The sequence below is a fragment of the Capra hircus genome, chromosome 29 (assembly GCF_001704415.2).
Source record: "Capra hircus breed San Clemente chromosome 29, ASM170441v1, whole genome shotgun sequence".
NCBI lineage: Eukaryota > Metazoa > Chordata > Mammalia > Artiodactyla > Bovidae > Capra > Capra hircus.
The window spans coordinates 48,775,223-48,798,020 of record NC_030836.1 but is presented as its reverse complement, the minus strand read 5'-3'; the positions used below and the strand labels follow the sequence as shown (position 1 = coordinate 48,798,020).

Sequence of the window (22,798 nt, the reverse complement as noted above, 5' to 3'; positions counted from 1 at the left end):
GGTTTCTCTTTCTTCTTCACTCTGTATGAGGCTCTAGGTCCGTCCATGTTGCTGCATGTGGTCCTACTACCTTCTTTTCATGGGGGAGTGATGCTCCGTTGGATATATGTACCACGTCTTCTTTATCCATCCCTCCGTAGCGCCCGTCTGATACATTGCATTCTGCAGGGTCTCTTTCTTCCTTTGTGTCTTCAGGAAGCATTGCTGAGGGGCGTGCCCACCTCACAGGCAAGGTTTCCTCTAGGGGTGATGAATATTCTGGAACTAGACAGAGCTGGTGGTTGCATAGCACGGTGACTGCTCTAACTGCCACTGAAGTGGTGGCTTCGCAACAGCTGATTCCCCATTTTATATACTGCACCTTGGTGGTTTTGAACAGAAGATAATCCAGCTTTTTCTACAGACGAGTTTGGTCCGAATGACAGGCAAGCAGGACTGGCTCCAGGCAGGAAAGCAAAGGCAAGAGGCAAGGGCCACGTCCAGGGGCACAGGATGAGGAAAGGGGCCCAAGCTCCTGTCTTGGCCCCCCGGACACTGGCCCGTAGGAAGGCGTGGCCTGGAAGCCCTGCAGCCTCTGACCCCGAAGGTGCGTTTCATGCTCAGCAGCTCCAGGGTGACTGAACACGCTCCGGTGGCTGCCAGCTGGCAAACAGGGCTTTGCTGATTCCAGCCCAACTGTGTGAATCAAGGTCAAAGTGGAGGCTGGCGTGGTGGCCTGAAGCCGGGCCTGGCAGATGGCGCCGTCATGCCCCTGCTCCCTGGCCTGGAGTCGGCCCTGTGGAGCCCAGGCTGTCTGTGGACGCGCGAGGGCTGGAGGCTGAGTGGGGGTGGGTGGGGGAGGGAGCCCCATGGATAGTTGGAGCTTCCGAAGCTATGTTCCGGCTGGCAGCCGGGAGGGTCTTCAGTCCTGTTCCTGGGGTGCGGCCTCTTCTGATCACCAATCTCCTTTGCCAAGCCTCTCCGGCTCTTGGATGGGCAGGCAGGGGTCCCCAGCAGCATGATGTGGGGGTGTGACTGGGGCTGGGGTCAGGGGCCCGAGGTGGGTGCCGCGGAGGTCGGGGTGCTCGGCTCCATCTTTCTGTGTCACGTCGTCTCCACAGGCCGTGCAGAGACGTTTTACCTCTTCCCGGACCTCCTCCCGTCCTGGCGCTCAGCTTCCCTGACCTCCTCCCATCCTGGTGCTTAGAGCGTCTTTTTCCTGATGGGGACACCGAGGCAGAGAGGCCTGTAACCCATCAGACGTGCCCCGGCCGTCACCCCTCCCCTGGAAGGACAGCGGGGGCACCCCATGCGTCCTGCCAGGCATGGCATGAGGTGGGGGGGGGGCACCTGTGACCTGCCCCAGCGTTCTTTCCATGGCCTCACTTCCCTGACGAGGGAGAGCGTGAGCAAACATGTGAGGCTGTCTTAGGAAGCCAGGGAGCGGGTCTCTGAACGTGCGCATGTCAGGTGCTGGGAAGCACTTCCCGCGTCTCAGGACGGTGAGTGGATAAGGCGATGGGTCCACGAAGACCTTGGGGAGGGGGGCGTGGGTACTGAGAAGGGGGAGCACAGATGGGGACCCAGCACTTCGTCCGTCTCTTGTTATGTATTCACAGAGAAAGCTTGTGTCATACGCGTAGGGATTGTATTTGATGTAAGCGGCATGTGTGGTCAGCTGAATAACGGCCCCCAAAGACATCTGTGTCAAGTCCGCAGCACCTGTGAATATCACCTTATGCAGCAAAAAACAGGGGTCTTTGCAGGTGTGGTGAAGGATGCTGAGATGCGGACATTTTCCGGGATTACCGTGGTGGGGGGTGTGGGTGATGTGCTAAACGGCGTGACAGGTGTCCTTGTAAGAGGGAGGCAGGGGAGTTGTGAATACAGACGGGGAGGAAGAGGCCGAGAGACACTAGAGAGAGGCTGGAAGGACGAGCTCAGAAGCCCAGGGTCGCCTGGAGACCCCAGGAGCTGAAAGAGGCAGGGAGGACCCTCCCCTGGGGTCCCTGGCGGGAGCGGTCCCAACTAATGCCTTAATTTTGGCCCGGTGACGACTGGCAATGAACTTCTGCTCCAGAAGAGTGAGACGTTTAGCTTCGGCTGCTTGAAGCCACCCAGAATGCGGTCATTGGTCCCAACAGCCCCAGGACACTCTCACTGGACCAGCGGGAGGTGACAGGTTCTGCAGAAGCAACAGAAAGTGGGTGCTGGCCAGTGAGGATAGGGCCGGGCCTGCATCAACAGAAGCTGGGGGTGGATCAAACCGGGGGAGGGGGAGCGGCAGCAGACAGGCCCCCGGGCCGGGTGCGAGGCTGGAGCCACCCCTGGGCACAGCCTCTCCTCCGAGCCCCCTCTGAGCCCCCTCTGAGCCCCCTCTGAGCCCCCTCTGCTGTTTCTCCTCAGACGTGTCACCCTCGGCACCTGGGTTTCCTTCCCTGTGGGATGACCCCTGACCTCCAGGCATATGGACTCCACCTGCCCTCTTGTACCGTCTAGGGCGTGGGCCCCAGGGTACCTGGTGGCCTCCTCCCAGCAGGCAGCTGTCCCTCCTAGTCTGGGGCGCACAGCAGGGTCATGATCCTGCACCCGCCCCATTGTGCCTGGAGGCCGCCCTTCTCTCCGGTCGGCCCCTGAAACCGCGTGCCGGCTCACCTGCCCTCCCGTCCACTCCTCCCCCGGAGGCTTGGGTCCGCCTGTTGCCAATCGCAACAGGCCAGCGCCGTGGGGGTCCCTGTTTCTCTCCCAGGGAAAAGCAGCTGCCCGCTCCTGGAGGAAGCCCCCCCCAACCCCACCCAAGATGGGGTCCCCACAGGGTTCAACGTCCACACGTCCACATCCTGCTCCCATAAAGCAAGGACGGTGAGCCATCGGGTCCTCCAGCGGTCAGCACAGAACCTGCGTGTTCAGGACAGCCGGGCGCAGCAGGGTGGGGGGGTGGGCTTCTGCCACTGGAACCATGAGCTCTGACTGACAGACCAAGAGGGGACGGGTGTTCTCTGAGGGGCACGTGGGCGCTTCCTGTCCTCACCCTGGGTCACTGTGGTGGCGGCCTGGGCTCAGACCACTTCTTAAACCAAAAGGACTGCGCAGGTGGGAAACGGCACAACCTGGGCAGACTTCAGACCTCCCAGCTCCCCCGCGTGGATGGGGTGTGTCCCCCGCCCAGGGAGGCGGTGGGAACTCCTGGATCCTATTCCCCGACGTGGCTGGGGCGTGCTGATTCCCAGCCTTCTCTCAGCCTTCAGGGAGACGGTTCCCAGGGGGCCTGGTTCCATCTTTATCTAATTAGTTTCTGTGCTGGGAATCTGATGGACTCTCTAGCCTTGCGAGATGAGGTGCCCGCCGGGCCCGGCTGAAATTTGTCGCGTTGACTTAGAGCTGGGTCTTACAGAGAATTTTCCTCCTAATTCTCCTCTGGGAACCTGAGAACACAGATACACCTCCCCGTGCCAGCCACTCACGGGTCCTCTCCGGGGCGACCCCACCCCGAGGAGCAGGGGCCCCCGAGTCGCCCAGGTCACCGCCCGGCTCTCTTCCCGGCCGGGGCAGGTGACGGCCGAGCCAGCGGCAAATGGCACAGTCGCCGTTTCAGCGGGTAATTGCACGTGGTCTGATTACTTGCCTGGTTTTGTTCCTCCGACCCCAGGAGAGCGCGGCTTACAAGGAACAAATGCATGGATACTTCTGCCGCGGTGCCGTCTGCCTGCTCCCCAGTGCCCGTGCCAACCTGCTCCTCCCCCTCCCCAGCAGCTCCCCAGAAAGGGCCTGGGACGCGATGAGTCAGCCCCAGATCTGCGGCAGGCTTTGGTGGAAACACGCCGGCCTGCATGGCAAGCAGGGCCTGTCTCGCTGTCTCTCCGTGGGAGGAGAGGGGCAGCTTGGATGGTGTGGTGGTCCGAGTCCTGGCCCCCAGTGACACCCGTGTCTTGATCTCTGAGCATGACTATGGAGGACTGAGGTTGCATGTGAGACCTTGTTAGATGTGGAAGTTAAAGTGGTAGTTGCTCAGTTGCGTCCGACTGTTTGCAACCCTAGGGACTGTAGTCCACCAGACTCCTCTGTCCATGGGATTCTTCTGGCAGGAATACTGCAATGGGTTGCCATTCCCTTCTCCTGGGGATCTTCCCAACCCAGGGATCGAACCTGGGTCTCCTCCATTGTAGGTGGGTTCTTTACTGTCTGAGCCACCAGGGAAGCTGCTAGGTATCAGCTGACCTTGAGACTGGAGCATGCCTTGAGCATCTGGGTGGGCCTGGTGTTGATCGCAGGGTCCGTGTTAGGGAGGAGGGATGATCGGAAGGAGGGGGTGGGGGGAGATAACGATCGAAGACCGGAGGATGGAGCGATGGAGGAGGGGGCCAGGAGCCCAGGGGTCCAGGCGGCCCCCCGAAACAGGCTAGAGGCAGATTCTCCCCTGGGTCCTCCTGGAGGAGGCAGCCCTCAGACACCTTGACCTTAGCCCAGTGAGGCCTGTGACCTCCAGCAGCGTGAGAGAATAACCCTGCATTGGAGATGCTGCCCAGTTTGTGTTCAGTTTTTCCAGAAGCATCAGAAACTAATACAAGTGTTTCGAGCCTTCAGAGTGCCAAGACAGAGCAGTGAGAACAAGCCCTCTGATCCCCATTCACCGTGAGACTGGCAGGGAGAGCCCATTCTACAGGTGGGGAGACTGAGGCTGCAGGAGTTCCAGCCACTCTCCCCAGGCCAGGAAGGGACTCCCGATCCCGGCTCCTCTCCCAGACTCTGCCCACTGCACCCCGCTCACTGGCCTCCCTGAGACCCCCCAGTCATCCCAGAGGCTCACAGGCCAAGAGATGAGGTCTGGGCTCGTGTGACTGCCGGGAAAACCCACGGGGGTGCCCCGGCTCTGAGGCTGTGCCGGGGGCCGCCGAAGAGGAGGTGTTGGATGCCGCAGAGCCCACTGCATCTGGGAAGAGGTGCTGGCCAGGGGCCTGGGGCACGGGGTCAGGGCTGGGCCACTGAGGCTGGACTCACATGGAGGCCGCCTGTGATGGGGGCAGCACCCAGCCTGCTCCTCACGGGACATCTCAGTGCTGCCCCTCGAGGGAGCCGGCCACACCCGAGCAGGGTGCCAGCCGTCCCACAAGCCTGGGGAGACCGGGGAGCCCCGAGGGACCCATGGAGGCCCCCGCACCGCACAGAGGTCGGTGCAGATGGAGTGAGGAGCGCGCGGCCCCCGCCCCGAGACTCCCTGAGTGAGTGGCCTGGGCTGTGCTGCGGGTGACTGCACCCTGGCTGACTTGGACCAGCACTCATTTGCCCGATCCTGGCAGCCTGAGATCAGCGTGTGGTCAGGGCTCACTGGCCCCCGAGCTCTGCGGAGGGCCTTTCCTGCCTCCTGCAGCCTCTGGGGTCCCCGCGTGTCCCTGAGTTTGTGCCTGCGTCCCTCTAGCCTCTGCCTCAGGCTCCCGTCTCTGTCTCCCCCTCCTTTTTTTTGGCCACACCACATGGCAAGGGGGATCTTAGTTCTCCTGTCAGGGATCAGACCCGCTCCCCCTACCTGGGAAAAGTGGGGCCCCACCCACTAGACCACCAGGGAGGCCCCTCTGTCTCCCCTCTTGTAAGGACTCCTTTCGTGGATTCAGGGCCTCCCCCCAGATTCAGAGTGACCTCTCCTCAGTCCCCTCTCTACTTCTGCAAAGACCCCGTTTCCAAGTAGGGCACATTCCGAGTTTGGGGAGGGTATAAACTTGGGGGGGATGCTGAATCAGTGGTGAAGAATCCACTTGCCACTGCAGGAGACCTGGGTCCAACCCCTGGGTGGGGAAGCTCCCCTGGAGGAGGGAACGGCTACCCGCTCCAGTATTCTGGCCTGGAGAATTCCATGGACAGAGGAGCCTGGCGGGCTGCAGTCCATGGGGTTGCAAAGGGTCAGACACGACTGAGCGGCTTTCACCATCCAGTCTCTGTGCCCTGTGGCGTGTCTGTCCTCGGGCACGTGTGTGCCCCAGGTGAGTGTCCAGAACTGGGACCCGCTGACCCCCACCCTCCCCGCTTCCAGCCCCTTGTGCTAAAGCCTGAGTTGCCATTCCCACGGGGCTCTGGGTGGGGCCTGTGCACCCCCCAGAGATGAAGCTCACACCCTGGGTGGGGCCTGGGGGTTTGGAAGGGGGTCACCATGCGTGTTGGCGGATGGACAGCCAGAGGCCATAGGGCGCTGGGCGGGTGGCGGGCAGTGGGCTAGGAAAGGCCTGGGCTCCAGGGGCATCAGTGAGGTCACACGTAGATGCCACCTCCTCGTGCCCTATGTGTGGAGACCCCCCAGGCTGTCGGAGAGCAGGGCCAGCAGGAAGGACAATGCCCCGATCTCCCCCAGTGGCAGGGCAGTGGGGGGCTCCAGGGCTGTGCGGACGGTCCTCAGTGCTGTGGAGTGACAGGAGCAGGCCGGGGGCATGGGGCAGGCGGCCGGAAGGGGCTGGGGGGTAGGGGGCTTTCCAGGGAGGAGACATTAAAGCTGGACCTGCAGGGGGCCTGCGGGCCCCTTGCGGCTCCCTCACTGCTCCTGGCCTGAGGCTCTGGTCCCTCAGCAGCCCCGTGCGATGGTCCTTGGGAGACAGGATGTGGACCCCAGCCCCTGAGTTCTGCAGGCCCTGGGGGAGCTGCCCCACACGTCCCAAAGAGGGTGCCGAGGGCAGGGAGCAGCTCTGGTCTCCATCCGCCGGCCGAGGGGGCTCTGCAGCCAAGACCCTCCACTTGATGCCTAGCCCAACCCCCACGGAGGCTGTGACCTTGAGCTAATCACTGCACCTCTCTGAGCCACACCATCCTCGCTGGAAAAGTGGAGGGGTGGATCCCGTGCCTCCCTCCTTTCCTGTGAGAGAGAGGATGAGTGTAGGGGCTTCCGCAGACCCAGCAGGTAGCCAACAAGGCTGTGGCCACCACGAATGTACCGTGCATCATCTGATAAACCCTGCGGTCACCTGTGGTTGGACCGTCTCCCTGTTCTCAGTAACGTGGGAGGAGGGAGCCTGGTCTTCATAAGTACCCTGGGCTGTGCGTGCTCAGTTACTGTCTCAGTCGTGTCCGACTCTGCGGCGCCGTGGACTGTAGCCCGCCAGGCGCCTCTGTCCAGCGGATTTCCCAGGCAAGAATGCCGGAGTGGGTTGCCAGTTCCTATTCTAGGGGATCTTCCCAACCCAGGGATCCAACCCACGTTGGCAGGTGGATTCTTTACCACTGTGCCACCTGGGAAGCCCTTCGTAAGTATATTTCAGCGGAAATCTGTCTCGATAAACTCAGACAGCCTAGGATCCCCTGAAGGATGCGTGTGAGTGATGTGGGGGAGGAGAAGGGAGAGTCAGTGGAGAAGGCACCAGGGTGGCCATCTTTCAGAAGACAAGCAGGAAGGGAGGAAGGAAGGAAAACAAATAAGACGCCGCCTGGCCTGGCAGACAGGCGCCTGGAACCCAGCAGGTAGCAGTCAGAAAAATGTCTGTTGGGGGCAAACTAGAAACAAGCAAATCATCATTAGACCTCGAGGAGGAGAGGTGAGCTGCCCCTGTACAAGGGAACAGCAAGACGGATGGGCCGGCACATGGCCAGCATGTGGCGGGACTCGGCTTTAATAAAGAATAATGAGGAAAATAAGGGGGAATTAGGAGATCTTAGAGACAGGAACGGGGAAGGGAAGGCACCAGCTGGGGCTGGAGCCCTGGGAGGTTGAAACCGTCTACAGCCTGGTGACCTGGAGGCCCAGCCAGCTCTCCGTCCGCATCCCATGTGGGGTGGGTTGGGAGGTCCCGCCCAGCTGGGGACAGTACCTCCGTCGTGAGACAGTGTCTTCCATAGGGAGACATGTGCAGATGGCAGGTGCTTGGGAAGGGGTGTGGACAGCAGCTCAGCTCACGGGGGACCAGCCAGGGCGTTTCCCCTATGGGAGCCGTGCCAGGGGGTGTCTCTCCAGCTCAGAAGGAGCCTGACTTCTGGAGCTTCGTCCATGTCAACTCTGAAGGTGTCAGAGGGCACATGGGGTTTGATTCGATTAAGTGTGAGATCTTCCACCGATGTGGGTGGCTGTCATGTGGGAAGTGCCAGCACCAAGAGTCCTGGGGATGCTTGGAGGAGAGAGAAGGTAGAGAGTCACCTGCTGATTTCAGAAAAAGAAGTGGCACTGCTCCACTAGACCAGCTGGACCACGGAGACTTTTCATGGGCGTCAGGCATCACTTTTCGAGATGGAAACCCCGCGTGTTGCTGAGCTCAGTGGTGGAGGTGGGGCTGTGTCAGAGAACGCAGAGTCCCAGCTCCACCGATGACTCTTGCCAGGTCCAGACCTCGGCCCTCAGCTTCCCCTTCTGCAAGGCAAAGGATCCGGCCCACACCATCACCAAGTGCCTGTGGGGGTCTGCTGTTGTTAGTCGGGTCCGACTCCCTGCAGCCCCATGGACTGCAGCACACCAGGCTTCTCTGTCCTTCACTATCTCCTGGAGTTTGCTCAGACCCATGTCCACTGAGTTGCTGATGCCGTCCAACCATCTCATGTTCTGTTGCCCTCTTCTCCTGCCTGCAGTCTTTCCCAGCATCACGGTCTTTTCCAGTGAGTCAGCTCTTCACTTCGGGTGGCCAAAGTATTGGAACTTTAGCTTCAGCATCAGCTCTCCCTATGAGTATTCAGAGCTGATTTCCTTTAGGATTGACTGATTTGATCTCTTTGCTGTCCAAGGGACTCTCAAGAGTCTTTTTCAGCACCAGAGTTCCAAAGCATCAGTGCTTCGGTGCTCAGCTTTCTTTATGGTCCAACTCTCTCTTCCGTTAAGTCTAAATTCCATCATTCTTTGCTTCGGTTCACATTTTGGACGTCCCACAGCTCTGCCATTTCTTTTGTCCTTACCATATAATGCCCTTGTTGTTGCCACTGTACTTCTCAAAACACATTTCTTTCTTTGGCTGCACCGGATCTTAGCTGTGGCATGCAAACTGTTAGCGGCAGCTGTGCGATCTAGTTCCCTGACCAGGGATCAAACCCAGGCCCTCCAGGACCTGGAGTGGGGATTCCTGGCCAGTAGACCAGCAGGAAGTCCCTGCTGGTGTACTTTGGATCAGCCAGCATGTTTAGGGAGTCAGTGTTGTAATTACTGGGAAATCAGTCTTGGCTAAGACCAAGAAAATCACTTATTTTGCTCTCCACTTGTGAACTGAGTCCGCCTGAGACACAGACTGTCATCAGACCTTCCTTAGGAATTGAAGGTTGGGCAGGACTTGAGGTCTGTGTCACTAGGGCTCCTGAGTTCTCATGGCCAACCAGCAGTGCGCAGAGGAGTGGGGCCCAGACTCTTTCTCAGCCCAGAACAGAAGTTGAAGGCTACTGGATTTATCGGGAGGTCTTGGCATCCTGGTATCTACATGGTCCATATCCTCTAACCTTATCCACCTCCCTCCCTTCTTCTCTGACCTCTGAAAGCATGAAAGCATTAGTTTGCTCCGTCGTGTCTGATTCTTTGTGACCCCACGGACTGTACCCTGTAGCCTGCCAGGCTCCTCAGTCCATGGAATTCTCCAGGCAAGAACATTGGAATGGATAGCCATTCCCTTCTCCAGGGGATCTTCCCAACCCAGGGATCAAACCTGAGTCTCCTGCATTACAGGCAGATTCTTTACCATCTGAGCCACTAGGAAAGCCCCTCTCCAGCTTCGAGATGTCTATTAAGAAGCTTTGGGCTGCAAATAATAAAAAGCCCACTAATGCTGGCTGAGACCACCCTGATGAGTCTGGAGGAAGGCGTGGCTGGGGTTTGTCCCGAGGGGCAGTGGCGTCTCTGCAGGCCTCCTGGCCTTTCCCTCAGGGCTGTAGGTAGTTCCCACAGCTCCACATGTCATGTCCTCAGAGCTTCTCATGCAGGAACATAGGGAAGGGACTTCCCTGATGACCCAGTGGTTAAGCCTCCACGCTTCCCCTGGACGGGGCACGGGTTCCATCCCTGCTTGGGAAACTAAGATCCCACCTGCCATAGGGCATAGCCGAATAAATAAATAAAAATAAAAATGGATGCAAAAAATCCATCGTGAACAGAAAATCCAAATTAAAAAAAGAGAATATATAGAAAGAAAGCATCAGGAAGCATTCTTCTGATCTCTCTTCACGCACAAGTAAAATATTCTCTGCAGGGCCCCAGGAGACTCACCCTCAGGGCTCATTGGCCAAAACTGTGTCCGCTGACCATCCATAATTGCAGTGGAAGCTGGGAAAGCAAGGATCTCACTTTTCCCACCTTAAGAGTAGAGAGCAGGCTGGGGGAAGGAGCTGGGTATGTGAGGGACAAGGCTGAGTGCCCTGCCTCTAAGCAACAAGGATGCTGTAGAAGTGATGGCTGTCGGAGCGGGTTTTGAAGGGTGAATAGGAGTCTGGCATATAGTGACAGCAAGCCTATAGCGTGTGTTCTGGGCAGAAGTTAAAGAATGAGCCCAAGAACAGCACACTTGTCAACCGGGAAGACCTCATTTGGCTGATGGCCTGTTCGTAGCAATGGGGAATTGTAAGGCACGGCACCTTCGTAATTAAACGCTGTTTCAACATTGAACCTTCACCACACAGGTGTTCCTGCGCCATTCTTCACGTGTCATGCCTCCCTTTGCTTTTGGCTGTGCTCACACCACCGTGTTCTTCCTTGCTTGTGTTCACCAAAGTGTGTGGACACCATTTCCGGCTCTCGCCCTTTTGGTGTAAAGCAGGATGTGCCAGCAGAATCTTCCCAGGGCACCCCTGGGGGCTGTCTGGTCAGCTCAGGAATTGACAGGAAGTCTCCAGAATGTGCTGCTAGAGCCAGCCCTCCTCTACCCCCCGGGGCCTTCCACCCCTGGCCAGCGAGCCCCGCCCCGAGCTGTTTGCTGTCCGGCCATCCTAGGACACAGTGCCAGCCCCGGACTGCCCAGCTTTGCCTCCAGCTGTGTGCTCTCATGCAGATCACTCAACCTCTCTGTGCCTCACTCGCCACATCCAGAGAGCGGGAGCAAGCACAGCACCTGCTTCCGGGGGTCGGCGTGAGGGCCCAGGACACTCAGCACAGGACGCGCTGGCATCCAGAAGTGCTTGAAGACTGGCCGTGGTGACGACAACACCTGCAGCCTTTGTGGAAAGCAGTGGAAGTGTTACCGGCTCAGTCGAGTTTGATTCTTTGCGACCCCGTGGACCGTAGCCCGCCAGGCTCCTCTGTCCATGGGATTCCCCAGCAAGAATACTGGAGCGGGACGCCATGCCCTCCTTCAGGGGATCTTCCCGACCCAGGGGTCGAATCGAGGTCTCCTGTTTTGCAGGCGGATTCCCTACCATCTGAGCCACCTTACTTATCCATTATTGCTAATTAAGCCAGAATTCAGGCCTCCTCCCACTTTGACCCAACGAAGCACAAAAGCCTAGACGCAGTAAGGGGGCGGAGGGTGTCTCTGCGTTTCAGAAAGGTTTCTCTGTATGATCCTTCTGAAACTTTCTAGGGCATCTCACAGATGACCCCATTTCTAAAGAGATTTTTTTTTTCCATTTTAGAAGAAAAGCTCAGATGTTGTATCAAACCAGGCACCTGTGTGCGGTCATATAAGTGTTGCTTGTGTAGGAAAATTAAGACTTTTCTTAGCTTTTATTATATGTATGTGCGTGTGGGTTATCTTGAGATAGTCACAGACGTGTATTATTTGTGTCAATTCGAATGTCTATAGGACATTTAGAACAGGTCTTTATAACCAACAGCCCACGGACCCAATCGGGCCCACCAATTCTGATGGGAAGCTGTTTTTGTAAATAAAGTTTCATTGGGACATAGCCCCGCCCAGTCACTTACACAGAATCATGGCTGCCTTTCAGCCGTAGCGAGCAGAATGGTTGCAAAGAGGAACCACATAGCCCAGAAAACCTGAACTGTCTACTCTCTGGCCCTTCACAGAAAAAGTCTGGCAACCTCTGATCTAGACGTTTGCTGAGCTCCTTTCAAAGGGGCTCCATCCACCTGAAAATGTGCCTCCTTCCCCTTTTGAGAGACTTTTAGACAAAAACTTCCCCTTCAGTGATCTCATCTCAGCCTCAGCACTTGGAACAAAAATAAAGTGTTCCTGTGGTGGGAGGTTGGTGGTCTGGGGTGGACAGGAGCGGTGGCCAGACCCTCCCCTCCAGCCAGGCCTCACCTCAGAGGTCAGTGCCCTCCTGGTTGGGTGGGTGAGCCTGACGCAGGGAGCTGTGAGCTCAGGGTGAACCCCCCAGCCCCTCGCCCCGCGAGGGTTCCACCTCCTCTCCAAAGCCGGGGTCACCGAGCGACACCCACGCTCAATCTGATTTGGTGGCTTTGTCACTGTGGACAGCGCCCACCTCCCACAGAGGGACTCGGGGGCCGGCCTTGCCAACCAGGCTCAGCGTCTGTCCCTCGGCCCACTCAGCATGCTCTTTGGGGGCAAACTCGAGGCCGACAGATGGGCGCCTGGCCTGTCATTGGGATCACCAGAGGAAGAGGAGTCGTGGCGGCCCCTTTCTGCACTCCCAGAGAAATGCCAGCGCTCGAGCTGTTCCCCTGGTTTCTTCAGGCCTTTGGTTTTTGCTTTTTTTTGAAGAACATTCAGTTCAGGGTCAAAGGCCAAGGTTGACGGGTTGACCAGCTCTGCAGCCCTGAGCAAACCTTTCCCCCACCAGTTCATGGACTCGCGGAATGATCCCACCTGCCTGGAGCGTGCTGAGGGTCTCAGGGAGCAGCAGCCTGGGGGAGTGGCTTAAACAGGGCCAGGGGTGCCACGCTCCCCCTGCAGACGGCTGAATGGGGGCTAGCCATCTCTTCCTGATTTGCCTGGGACCAGCCTGGTCTTAAAACAGAGAGACCCCATGTCTGAGGAAACCCCTCAGTCTCCAGGTAGCCCAGGACATGGGTCACCCCGTTGGCATCACAGGCCGGACGCAAGAGTCCCGGGCTGGGTTTCATTCACTTTGTCAGTGAGCATCGTTTACATGGCTGCTGGCATGGTCTAATCTTCCCTTTGGCAGATGGGAAAACCCAAGCCCAGAGTGGGTGAGCGTCCTGTCCAAGACCCTATTACCAGCCTTTGCCGTAGCCCGGACTAGAAAGTGGGCTAGAAAATGAGGCGGGAGGACCAGGCTCCAGCCTGAGGGCACTCACTCACTCCTGGGAGAGTAGATCCCAGTGAGGCCGGAGCAGGGAGAATGAGGAGGAGCCCCGGGGTTCAGATCACGAAGGGTCTTAGACACAGTGGGAAACAGGTTTTTTTTAATCCAATTCTGATGGGAAGCTGTGGGAGTATTCTAAGGGAGGAAGCTATGACCTGATTTAAAGTTTTTATAATAAAGAATGCATTCAGAGGAGACTTAACGGCAAGCTTCTGTGGTCCTCGGGTGAAAGATGCTGGGACCTCGGGATTTGGGGAGGTCAGGACAGGTGTGTGAATGCCGACAGTGTCCGTGTCCTTGCTGATGGCATTTGCTGATGGATTGGGAGGGAACAGGGGCTTCAGGAAGACTCCTCGGGTCAGGGTTGGCAGCTGGGTGTGCTGCCTCCCACCTGCACGGGCACCCAGGCCCTTTTCCTCTGGTCCTGGCACCCGGAGCATCTTTTCCCTGGGTTCTGGAGTGCCCATCCTGCAGGGCTGAGGTCCCCTCTCTTCTGGTGACACACCCTCAGCCATTGCTCGTGGGACAGCACGCAGCATCTACACAGGCAGAGCCCTGGGGGCCCCCGCCACTCCGAGAGCACAGGGAGGTGCCTGGGCGTCCCTCCCGGGGGCCCCCTTCCTCCTGGACTCCTGACTTGCTGGCGTGTCCTGCTCTGAGTAAAGCCCCGTGGCGGCTATGCAGGTTCGCTTCGCTTTGTGGCCCCTTGCTTTATCGTGTGTTTGACAGCTTGAAGGTTTGCGGTCACTCTGTGTCCAGCGAGTCTGTTGGTGCCATTTTTCCAACAGCAAGCATTCGCTCACTTCTTGTCTCCACGGTGGGTCTTCCCAGGTGGTGCTGGTGGTAAAGAACCCGCCTGCTGATGCGGGAGATGCAGGCGACACGGGTTCAATTCCTGGGTCGGGAAGCTCCCCTAGAAAAGGAGGTGGCATCCCACTCCAGTGTTTTTGCCTGGAAAATCCCATGGACAGAGGAGCCTGGAGTGGAGTATGGTCCATGGGGTCGCAAAGAGTTGGCCGCAACTGAGCAACGAACACTTCTGTCTTTCTCTCTGTCTCCGCGTCACCGTTCGGTGATTCTTCAGCATCTGAAACTTTTTCGTGGTGATCACAGTTGCTGCAGTGGTCCGGCTTCAGGGATCTCCGTTACTGTAACTTTTTCGTGGTGATCACAGTTGCTGCAGTGGTCTGGCTTCAGGGATCTCCGTTACTGTAACTTTTTCGTGGTGATCACAGTTGCTGCAGTGGTCCGGCTTCAGGGATCTCCGTTACTGTAACCTTTTCGTGGTGATCACAGTTGCTGCAGTGGTCCGGCTTCAGGGATCTCCATTACTGTAACTTTTTCGTGGTGATCACAGTTGCTGCAGTGACCCGGCTTCAGGGATCTCCGTGTCACTGTTGCAGAAAGACTGCAGCTCTCCTGGCTCAGATGATGGTCAGCGTGCTTTAGCGACGAAGTTGTTTGTATTCCTTATTTATTTGTTTGGCTGTGCCGGGTCTTCGCGGCTGCGGGGCTTTTCTCTCGCTGTGGCAAGCGGGAGCTGCTCTCTAGGTGCGGTGCGCCGGCTTCCCTCCTTGTGGCGGCTTCTCCTGGTGGAGAGCACAGGCTCTGGAGCTTTGGAGCTTCAGCAGTTGCAACTCCTGGGCTCTAGAGCGCAGGCTCAGTAGCGGTGACGCACGGGCTTGCTCCGCAGCAGGTGGGATCTTCCCGGGCCAGGGAGAGAGAACCCCTGTCTCCTGCAGGGGTATTCTCAACCACTGAGCCACCAGGGAGGTCCTAAAGCATTTTTAATTAAGGTCTGTGCACTGCTTTTTAGGCATAATGCTTTCACACACTTCGTGGACTGCAGTGTCGTCTAACCATCACCTTTAGAGGCACCGGGAAACCAAGCGCTAGTGTGCCTCCATTTCCACATTCACTTTATTTCTGCGGTCTGGAATGGAGCCCCCAGTACCTCTGAGGTCTGCCGGTCCCTTTATAAGGAAGGAAGCCTGGGGGCACTCTGCTGACGTCACCAGCAGATTCTCCTACCTGCTGATGTCGCTGGCAGATTCTTTTATGCAGGGAGCGGGTAAAAATATTTCAGTTTACAGTGAACGTTTTCAGAGTGAACGCCTCAGGTAGCTTCTCACCGGCTGATCAAGTCTGCCACCCTCTCTTGAATGTCACACTCTTCGCCGTGTGCTTTTTATTATTATTATTATAGTTGATTTAGAGTGCTGTGTTAGCTTCAGGTGTATAGCAAGGTGAATTCGTGAAATACATACAGACACACACACACTTTTCCAGACTCTTTTGCTTTACAGATTATTACAAGATATCGGATACACTTCCTGTGCTATTCAGTAGGTCTTCCTTGCCTGTTTTATTTATACTGGTGTGTATCTGTTAATCCCAAACTCCTAGTTTCTTTTTGTATTTACCCCACTTCTTACCCCTCTGTGATGTTTCAAGGCTGCAGTTGACATCCAAGGTTACAGAGCTGGTTCGGAGAAGTCAGAACCCCCTCCCCAGGCCTTTCAGGTTCGTGTGCAGCTGTTTTCCCGATTCGATCGCATTTCTATCCCTCTCCTGGGAGCGGTGATCACCTCCCGTCGTTTCCGCCATCCCTATCTCCTCCACCAGCCACTTGGCAGGTAACATAGCCGAGTTGTGCTTGGGAGATGCTTTGTGGTGATTTATCACAAAATAACGAGACAATTTAATTTGAATCAAGTTCTTTGCACATTATTGTTTCTATTAGGAAAAACTTGTCACTGTTTATCATGTTAGCGATGAGCAGGGTGACGCCGAGATCTTCTCGGGCAGGGATGGTTCTGATTCAGTGTTCTGAATCACCTGTCTGAGAAACGGCTCCCATAAGAGCACATCTCTGCAGACAAGGGCTGTGAGTTCCGCGGGGACGGCCCGTCATCCACACCCGTGAGGCTGAGATGATGCCACTCTGTGGACAGGGCTCCCAAGAGCCGGGAGCCATGTCACTGCGAGTGAACTGGCCACCTTCGTCATTACAGAGGAGCCGTGCACCCAGGTGGCCTGGGCTTCCTTCCTGTCCCTTGGGAATTAGGGCCTCTTCCTGCTCACATGAGTCAGGGAGGCGGGGGCACCAAGTGCCCTCCAACCGGGATGCAGGAAGCAGGATTCAGGGAGAGTGGTGTGTGTGGCTGCAAGCTGAGAGGTGCCCCTTTGGAGGTGAGTGACAGGTGACTGAGGGACCCTTCCCACCCACTCACGGCCCACTCACCCTTCCCAAGGACTAGGACGTGGCCCCGCCTGCCCATGGAGCCGTCCCTCTGGGTCACCCCACCTCCAGGGAGCCAGGCCGCTCGCCCACACCTGGCGTCTCTGCCCAGCTGGGCCACCTGTTGAGGTCCCAGGCATCCCCCTCAGAAGAGCTGACAGGCTGTTTAGCCTCATCTTCCCTGATTGGCAGAGCCCAGAAATTTCTAGGACAGCCGCTGCCATTCAGTCCCCAGAGGCCCCTCTTTCTAACAGTGTCCCAGTTCCCAGCTCCATCAGGCTCTGTCACCAGAATGCATTTCCACGGGGAATGATGTAGACAGAGCTTCTCTCGGGCTCGGCTTCCCTGCCGTGGAGGGGAGCCCGCCCCCCGACAGCTGCTCCAGGGAGGAGCTTTCGGAGATGATACACATTCCATCACTCTCCCAGGCTCTTCCCAGGCATGGCTGCCCCCACAGCCTCCGCCACTTCCAAAAGACCACCCCACCCACCCACTGGGGCCCTGCACCTTGCACTCCACTGCCCCAGCCAAGATCCAATCAGCTGCGTTCATCACGCTCACAGCCCACCTTCAGCGCACCTTCTTAGCACACACACACGAATGCTGAAATGATCTTGGCAGTTCTGCCTTTGGACCCATCTTCCTGTGAGTCAGTCATTGCAGAAAGACCCCCCCAGTGGCTTCTGGGGTTTCGTCGCCTTGAGCCACCTCTCCGAGAAGTCTCTCCCGGTGAGAAAATCCGTCTCGCAGGTTGTTTTCACTTGCGAGGATGTGTGACGGATACGAAACTTAGCGCGTAATGAAGTTGACCTCATGTTCGATTTCAGAGACACTTCATTAAACACAGACTCATTTCCTTGTTGTTTGCTGTTTGGATTTGGGGGTAAGTGGGTTTTCCTTTCCAGCTTGCAGACATGTTTGTGGGGTCCTCAGAGCTTGGAGGCTGCTGGGGACTGGGCTGTAGGGCCCAGTGGCCGAAACCACCCTTCTGCCTGCAAAGCTGAAGGGGGTCAGCGCTTCTCACTGAGGCCTCCGCATCCACGGCATGTGCCTGTCCAGTGTCCTCGTCAGCCACAGGGCTCGGGCCATCTCCACACCCTGTAGCTTCTCCTGCTGGTGCCTGGGGAGAGCTGTGACGCCAACTACAGCGGACCTCTGTGTGTGACGCGCTGAGCAGGAAGCACAGCTGTGGGACACGTTTAAGCCGAGCTTGCATTATCCCAGCGGGATTCTAGGCCTGGCTGGGAAAAGGCTAGCTTGGAAGTAGTGGATCAGCTGCTTGCTATCATTTTGGCCCTAGGTCATACAGGGGGAAGCAGGCGCTTTTCTGGTTCTGCCTGAAGCTGAATTGCAGCCTCAGGCCACCCCTGGACTCTGTCCAACCCTCAGCCACGGCCCGGTGTGATCGGCCCCTTCTGCCTCGCAGGTGGGCCTCAGGACCTTTGTCCCCGAGGTTCTCTCTCTGTCTGGAATGTGCTCCTCTTTCTCTGTCTCCTTCCAGCCTCCAGCACACTCACTCCTATTCACGCGTTGGTCTTCCTCCTACAGGAAGTCCTCCTGCCCTGTTCGGGCTCACACAGCACCGCAACCTGCACATTTGTGTCATAGTTAGACTCATATGTGACTTCCCGCTTTCTCTGTGTGTGAGTTTCCTGATGCTGCTGTAAAATGACCACAGACTGAGCAGCTCCAAACAGCAGAAAGGTACTCTCTCCCAGTTCTGGGGCGGGAAGTCCAAGAGCAAGGTGTCAGGCTCCGCGGAGGCTCTGTCCTCCTCTCTTCCAGCTTCTGGTGTTTGCCAGCAGTCTTGGTGCTTCTTGGCTTGTGGCTGCGTCCTGCCCGCCTCTGCCTGTCTTCACACGGCCTTTTCTCCCCTGAGCCTATCTCCCATCTCTCTCTTTTCTCTTCTAAGGAACAGTCGTTGGATTTAGGGCCCTCACTAAATGATCTCATCTTGACATCCTTAACTCATTACATCTGTAAAGACCTCATTCCCAAATGAAGTCACATTCACAGACGAGGGAGCTGGACTTCAACTTGATTTGGGGGTCTACCATTCAACCAACCCTACCCTTCCTTGACATGTCTACAAAGGTTAGACTAGGTCTGGCTTGTTCCCTCCAAAAAAATGCCAAATAACCAGTCTGTTGGCTGACCCTTAGTAGGTATTCAGTAAGGAACGAAGGTGTCAGTCACTCAATCGTGTCTGACTCTCTGTGACCCCATGGACTGTAGCCCACCAAGTTCTTCCGTCTGTGAAATTCTCCAGGCAAGAATATTAGAGTGGGTTGCGATTCCCTTCTCCAGGGGATCTTCTTGACCCAGGGATCGAACCTGGGTCTCCTGCGTTGCAGGTAGATTCTTTACCATCTGAACCACCATAAAAATGACTGCATGGATTAATGAATTAACATGGTAGCTTACCCTTGGCCACAATTTTTTCTAAACTTTAATTCAAGACCAAAACCTAATCCCAGTAGAGCAGGGAAGAAACGGAGCTGTTTGATTTGTCCAGGTGAGGCCATCTGGTCTATCCCAGCCATCCTTGTGTTCAAAATTCAAATGCCCACAACGAGCCCTCCCACGTGGGGCAGGGCAGACAGAGCCACCCCAGGGCCCACCTGCTCACACATCTCGGCCGCCGGGGCCTGGCTTCCTGTGGCTTCAGGTTTGCACCTCCTCCGGGACCAGACACCACTGCCAAGGGAGCTCACTCAGTGACTGACAAATCCTAAATGCCAGCTGTCATCACTGGCATCTCCACCATCTGGACCCAAGCGAAGCGCAGCCTTCCCTTCGTGGGGCCACAGTTAAGGCCACTTGAGGCCCGGCCACCTGCAGTCTTGCAAGGCAGATGCCAGGGGAGTCTTCAGGCCTGCTGGTGGGGTGGGGACCCTGAGGCCCTCTGTGTGGCCGACCGTACTCCCGCCTCACTCCAGGTGTGTTCAGCACTCTCTCCTGCCACGTGCAGGACTGTCGGGGGTGGAGACATGAAGAGCTGGCACAGCCGCTACCATGTGGCTCCCAGGAGATTACAGCACAGGGTCGTGTCTCCCGGTGCTGTGGTCCTATGAGGCTGCCTCCTGCCTCCACGGCAGCCCAGCCCCCAGGGCAGACATGCGCCTAAGGACACTGCGCACATTCTGTGCATCTATGGCCTCTACTCCATCTTTGCATGAACTTGAAAAAAGTGCCTGCCCCTTTCTCAAGGCCCTTTGCTTTCAGCTGAGAGCCGAAATCACCACCATAAACAGATGGTTCTATGACGGCCGTGATCGGATGGTAGGATGGTATCCTCTGTGCTTGTTCTGTGCACAACCTGCGCAACTGTGCTTGGTGGGGCTGAATGCCCACTGCCTTTGCCTTCCACGGCTCCCGCCGTCAGGAAGCTTCCAAAGGAGGGTCCATTTGGGGTACGTTAAAGTGCTCTCCTGCCCTGTTCAGGAAACACGTTTGAAGAGAGCACAGCTGGAGTACAGATTTTCTTCATCACACAGAATCTCACCAAGAGTAGATGTTGTGCCCTGTAGGGAGATTCAGAGAGAATAGGCATGATGTTTGCCCCTGAGGAGCCCACAGGTGACAGCTTCGCAGGTGAGAAGGACCCCACCAGAGGCTTGGGCGAGGCTGGAGGGGACCCCCTTGTACAGACTGTGCGGGGGCCCCTTGTTAGGAGGATTTGGAAGGAAAGAGACTCTCATTTGGGGAAGGCTCCTTCTTGAGGCCCGGGGTGTGGGATTTCCCAGTTGGAGCCCATGCCCAGGGATTGTGCCGTTCAGACAAAATCGGAATGCGCTCTTGTTTCAAGGGAATGACTCTTGTGTTGGAGTTTCTATTGCTTTTCACGGATTGCTACCGAGATTGCGGGTTTCCATCAGCCTGAGCCTGCCTTTCTACTTCCTAGGCCTAGCTAGCTGCATACAGTAGGCACTCCACAATGCTGAACTTCCCTGCCCTCTGTGGATAACGGGGACTGACCCGGAGACCTCTTCACTCGAAACCCTGTGGTCTCCCTTCAGCCCCTGACGCGGCCACCCCTGTTCTCCACCCTGTGTTCCTTGCCCATTTTGCTCCATTCCACGTGGCGCCGTGCTGGGTAACCCCCAGGACGCAGTCACGGTCTCCTGGGGAGAGCCGCACGTGGCAATGCTGATGAGAGCGCTTCTCCCTGTGGTAGGGGGGCACTGCCCTCACCTGCTCCGCAGAGTCCCTGCAAGGAGGGTATGAGTGCACCCACTCTGCAGATGGGAAAAGTGAGGTCTGATAAGCTAAGCTGGCAAGTGCCTGGGTCAGGATTCAAACCCAGGTCTGTCTGTGAATGAAATTGAGATGGGTCGTGATGGGCAGGGAGCCAGGGGCTGTTCAGTTCCTGAACTAATGCAGGAAAGAAAAGTTGGGACTGTCCCTCATATCGGAGACGAAGGAGTCTGGCGTTTCCTCAGCGAGCAGGATGACACAGACACACAGGTCGGGGCAGCCTACCTGGGCTCAGGTGGGGTCTTTGCTAACCCCTCCTGAAGTCCACAAGGCATGCCTTGCTATTATTCCCACTTTGCCAAGCGGGACCCTGAGGTTCCAAAGGTCGGAGTGCCCCTGGGGTCAGAGCAGAGCCAGGATCCAAGCTGGGCCCTGTGTGACACCACCCACCACGCCCTACGCCCCTGCCCTGTGCGGCCAGTGGGGAGGGTGCCAGCCGCATCCAGACAGCCACACTTTCCCAAACAAGCTCCCCCAGCATGGGGGACAGCTGAAAGGCTGCCTGGGGGTGCTGTCTGTGCGGTGGGCAGAGGAGCTGGCCCACGGTAGGGCCTCATGATGGAAAGCGGAACAGGTTTGCCTTGGAGCCAGGCAGAGACGGGTGTCGGGGGCCACATGGGTCCCCAGGGAACCGCAGGGCTCCGGCCCCTCAGAGTGGGCATCGTTGTGGCAGGGTTTCGAAGAGCTCCTGCAGGGGGACGAGCAGGGGCATAAGGCAAGGCTGCAGCAGCCTGGGGAAGCGGCCCGAGTGGGTGGCGGGCTTGCACCTGAGGAGCCCTCCAGCTTGAGGCGTTCACGGGTGGGCGGGAGACAGTTGCGTCTGTGTTCTGGTTGAGGAAGGCACAGGATGGAAAGTGGAGAGGCTAGTGGGGGGGTCCGCTCCTTCGAGCACCGGGTGCCCAGCTCTGCCCCACCCCCTCCTGCGGATCCCAGGTGCTGGCTCCCCGCCAAGTGGATGGCGGTTAACCCAATAGCTCCCTGGGGCTCTCGGTCCCACCGCAGGCTGTGTGCATCCTCCAGTCTGACCTCACGGGAGTCCCGGGAGGCCTGCGGCTTGTTCTCAGCATGCTGTAATGTAAGGGGGCCTGAGGCTCAGAGAGCCAGGTCTCCGACTAAGGCCAGGCTAGCACGTGACCTGCCCACAGGCTCCCAGGCCTGGACTCCTGGCCATGTTCAGCCCTCGTCTGATGAGCCGCGGGGGCTGAGCTCCCAGACCTAGGGCTCCTGTACCGACCCGCCAGGCTGACCCAGGGGCGGGAGGCAGAGCCAGTGCCCAGGGACTCAGCCCCTCCTCCCAAGTTCCTAGACCACCCTGGACGGCGGCCATCCGGGATGGTGCAGTCTGCCACGCTGGCCCTTTCCTGGAGGATAGGGTCACACCCGTGAGTTCCTTTGTGCGGCCTCCGATGTGCGGGCTGCGGGCTAAGGAGTGGGGCAGGACACCTGTGTGTCCTCGGGCTGCAGCCCCCCACCTCTAGGGAGCTCCCGGGCTCCTCCATCCCTGCAAGGCGATGTTCTCCGTTACTGCCCAGCGCTGGGTCCCAGCAGCCCTGTCCTTCCTCCTCCTGACTGCCCACCCCGGCTGCTCCCGCAAAGCTGAGGCTGAGGCCTTCCTGCAGGTGGCAGACCCAGCGCTGGGCAGAGCTGACCTTCAGTCCCGGGACCTAGAGCCCCGTCCAAGCGATCCCAGTCGGCATCCTGGGCCTCTCCCTCGGGGCGGGGCCCTTCCCCCTCACCCTGCCCTCCCACCAGCCGGACCCTAAGGACCCTGGAGAAAGCCTCCTCTCTTCCGCACCCCCACCCCAGCGTCCCTCCCCCTCCCCCCTGACTTACTTCCGGGGCAGCAGGGACTCCTGGAGGGAGGCAGCCCCGGAAGGTGGGGGGGGGGGGGTCCGCGGGGTTCCCCTGTTCCCGGTGCTGGGTGCTGCGGGGCGGCAATCAACTGGCGACGCGCCCGTCCTGTGGATGGTGGGAGGCTTTGGCGACCGAAGCAAAGTTGGAGCTTTTCGGGTTTCTTTCCTTTAAGAAAAAAGCTGTGCCAACCGGCGGCTGGTGTGGCTGCAGGGGGAGCCCGCAGCCCCTTCCTCCCCACCGCCCCCCGCCCCAAGGAGCCCGGGCTGGAGTGACCTGCCCCCTTCCGCTGGAAGCCCCCCCTCCCGCCCGCCGGCCGCCCCCTCCGCGGGCCTGCGGTTCCTCTGCGCG

General features: G+C 57.9%; 1 protein-coding gene across 1 annotated transcript in view; it reads left to right on the top strand.

Moving 5' to 3' along the window:
• SHANK2 (SH3 and multiple ankyrin repeat domains 2) overlaps positions 1-22,798 on the top strand; it is a 564,129-nt gene that overhangs the window by 374,530 nt on the left and 166,801 nt on the right. The window lies entirely within an intron of this gene.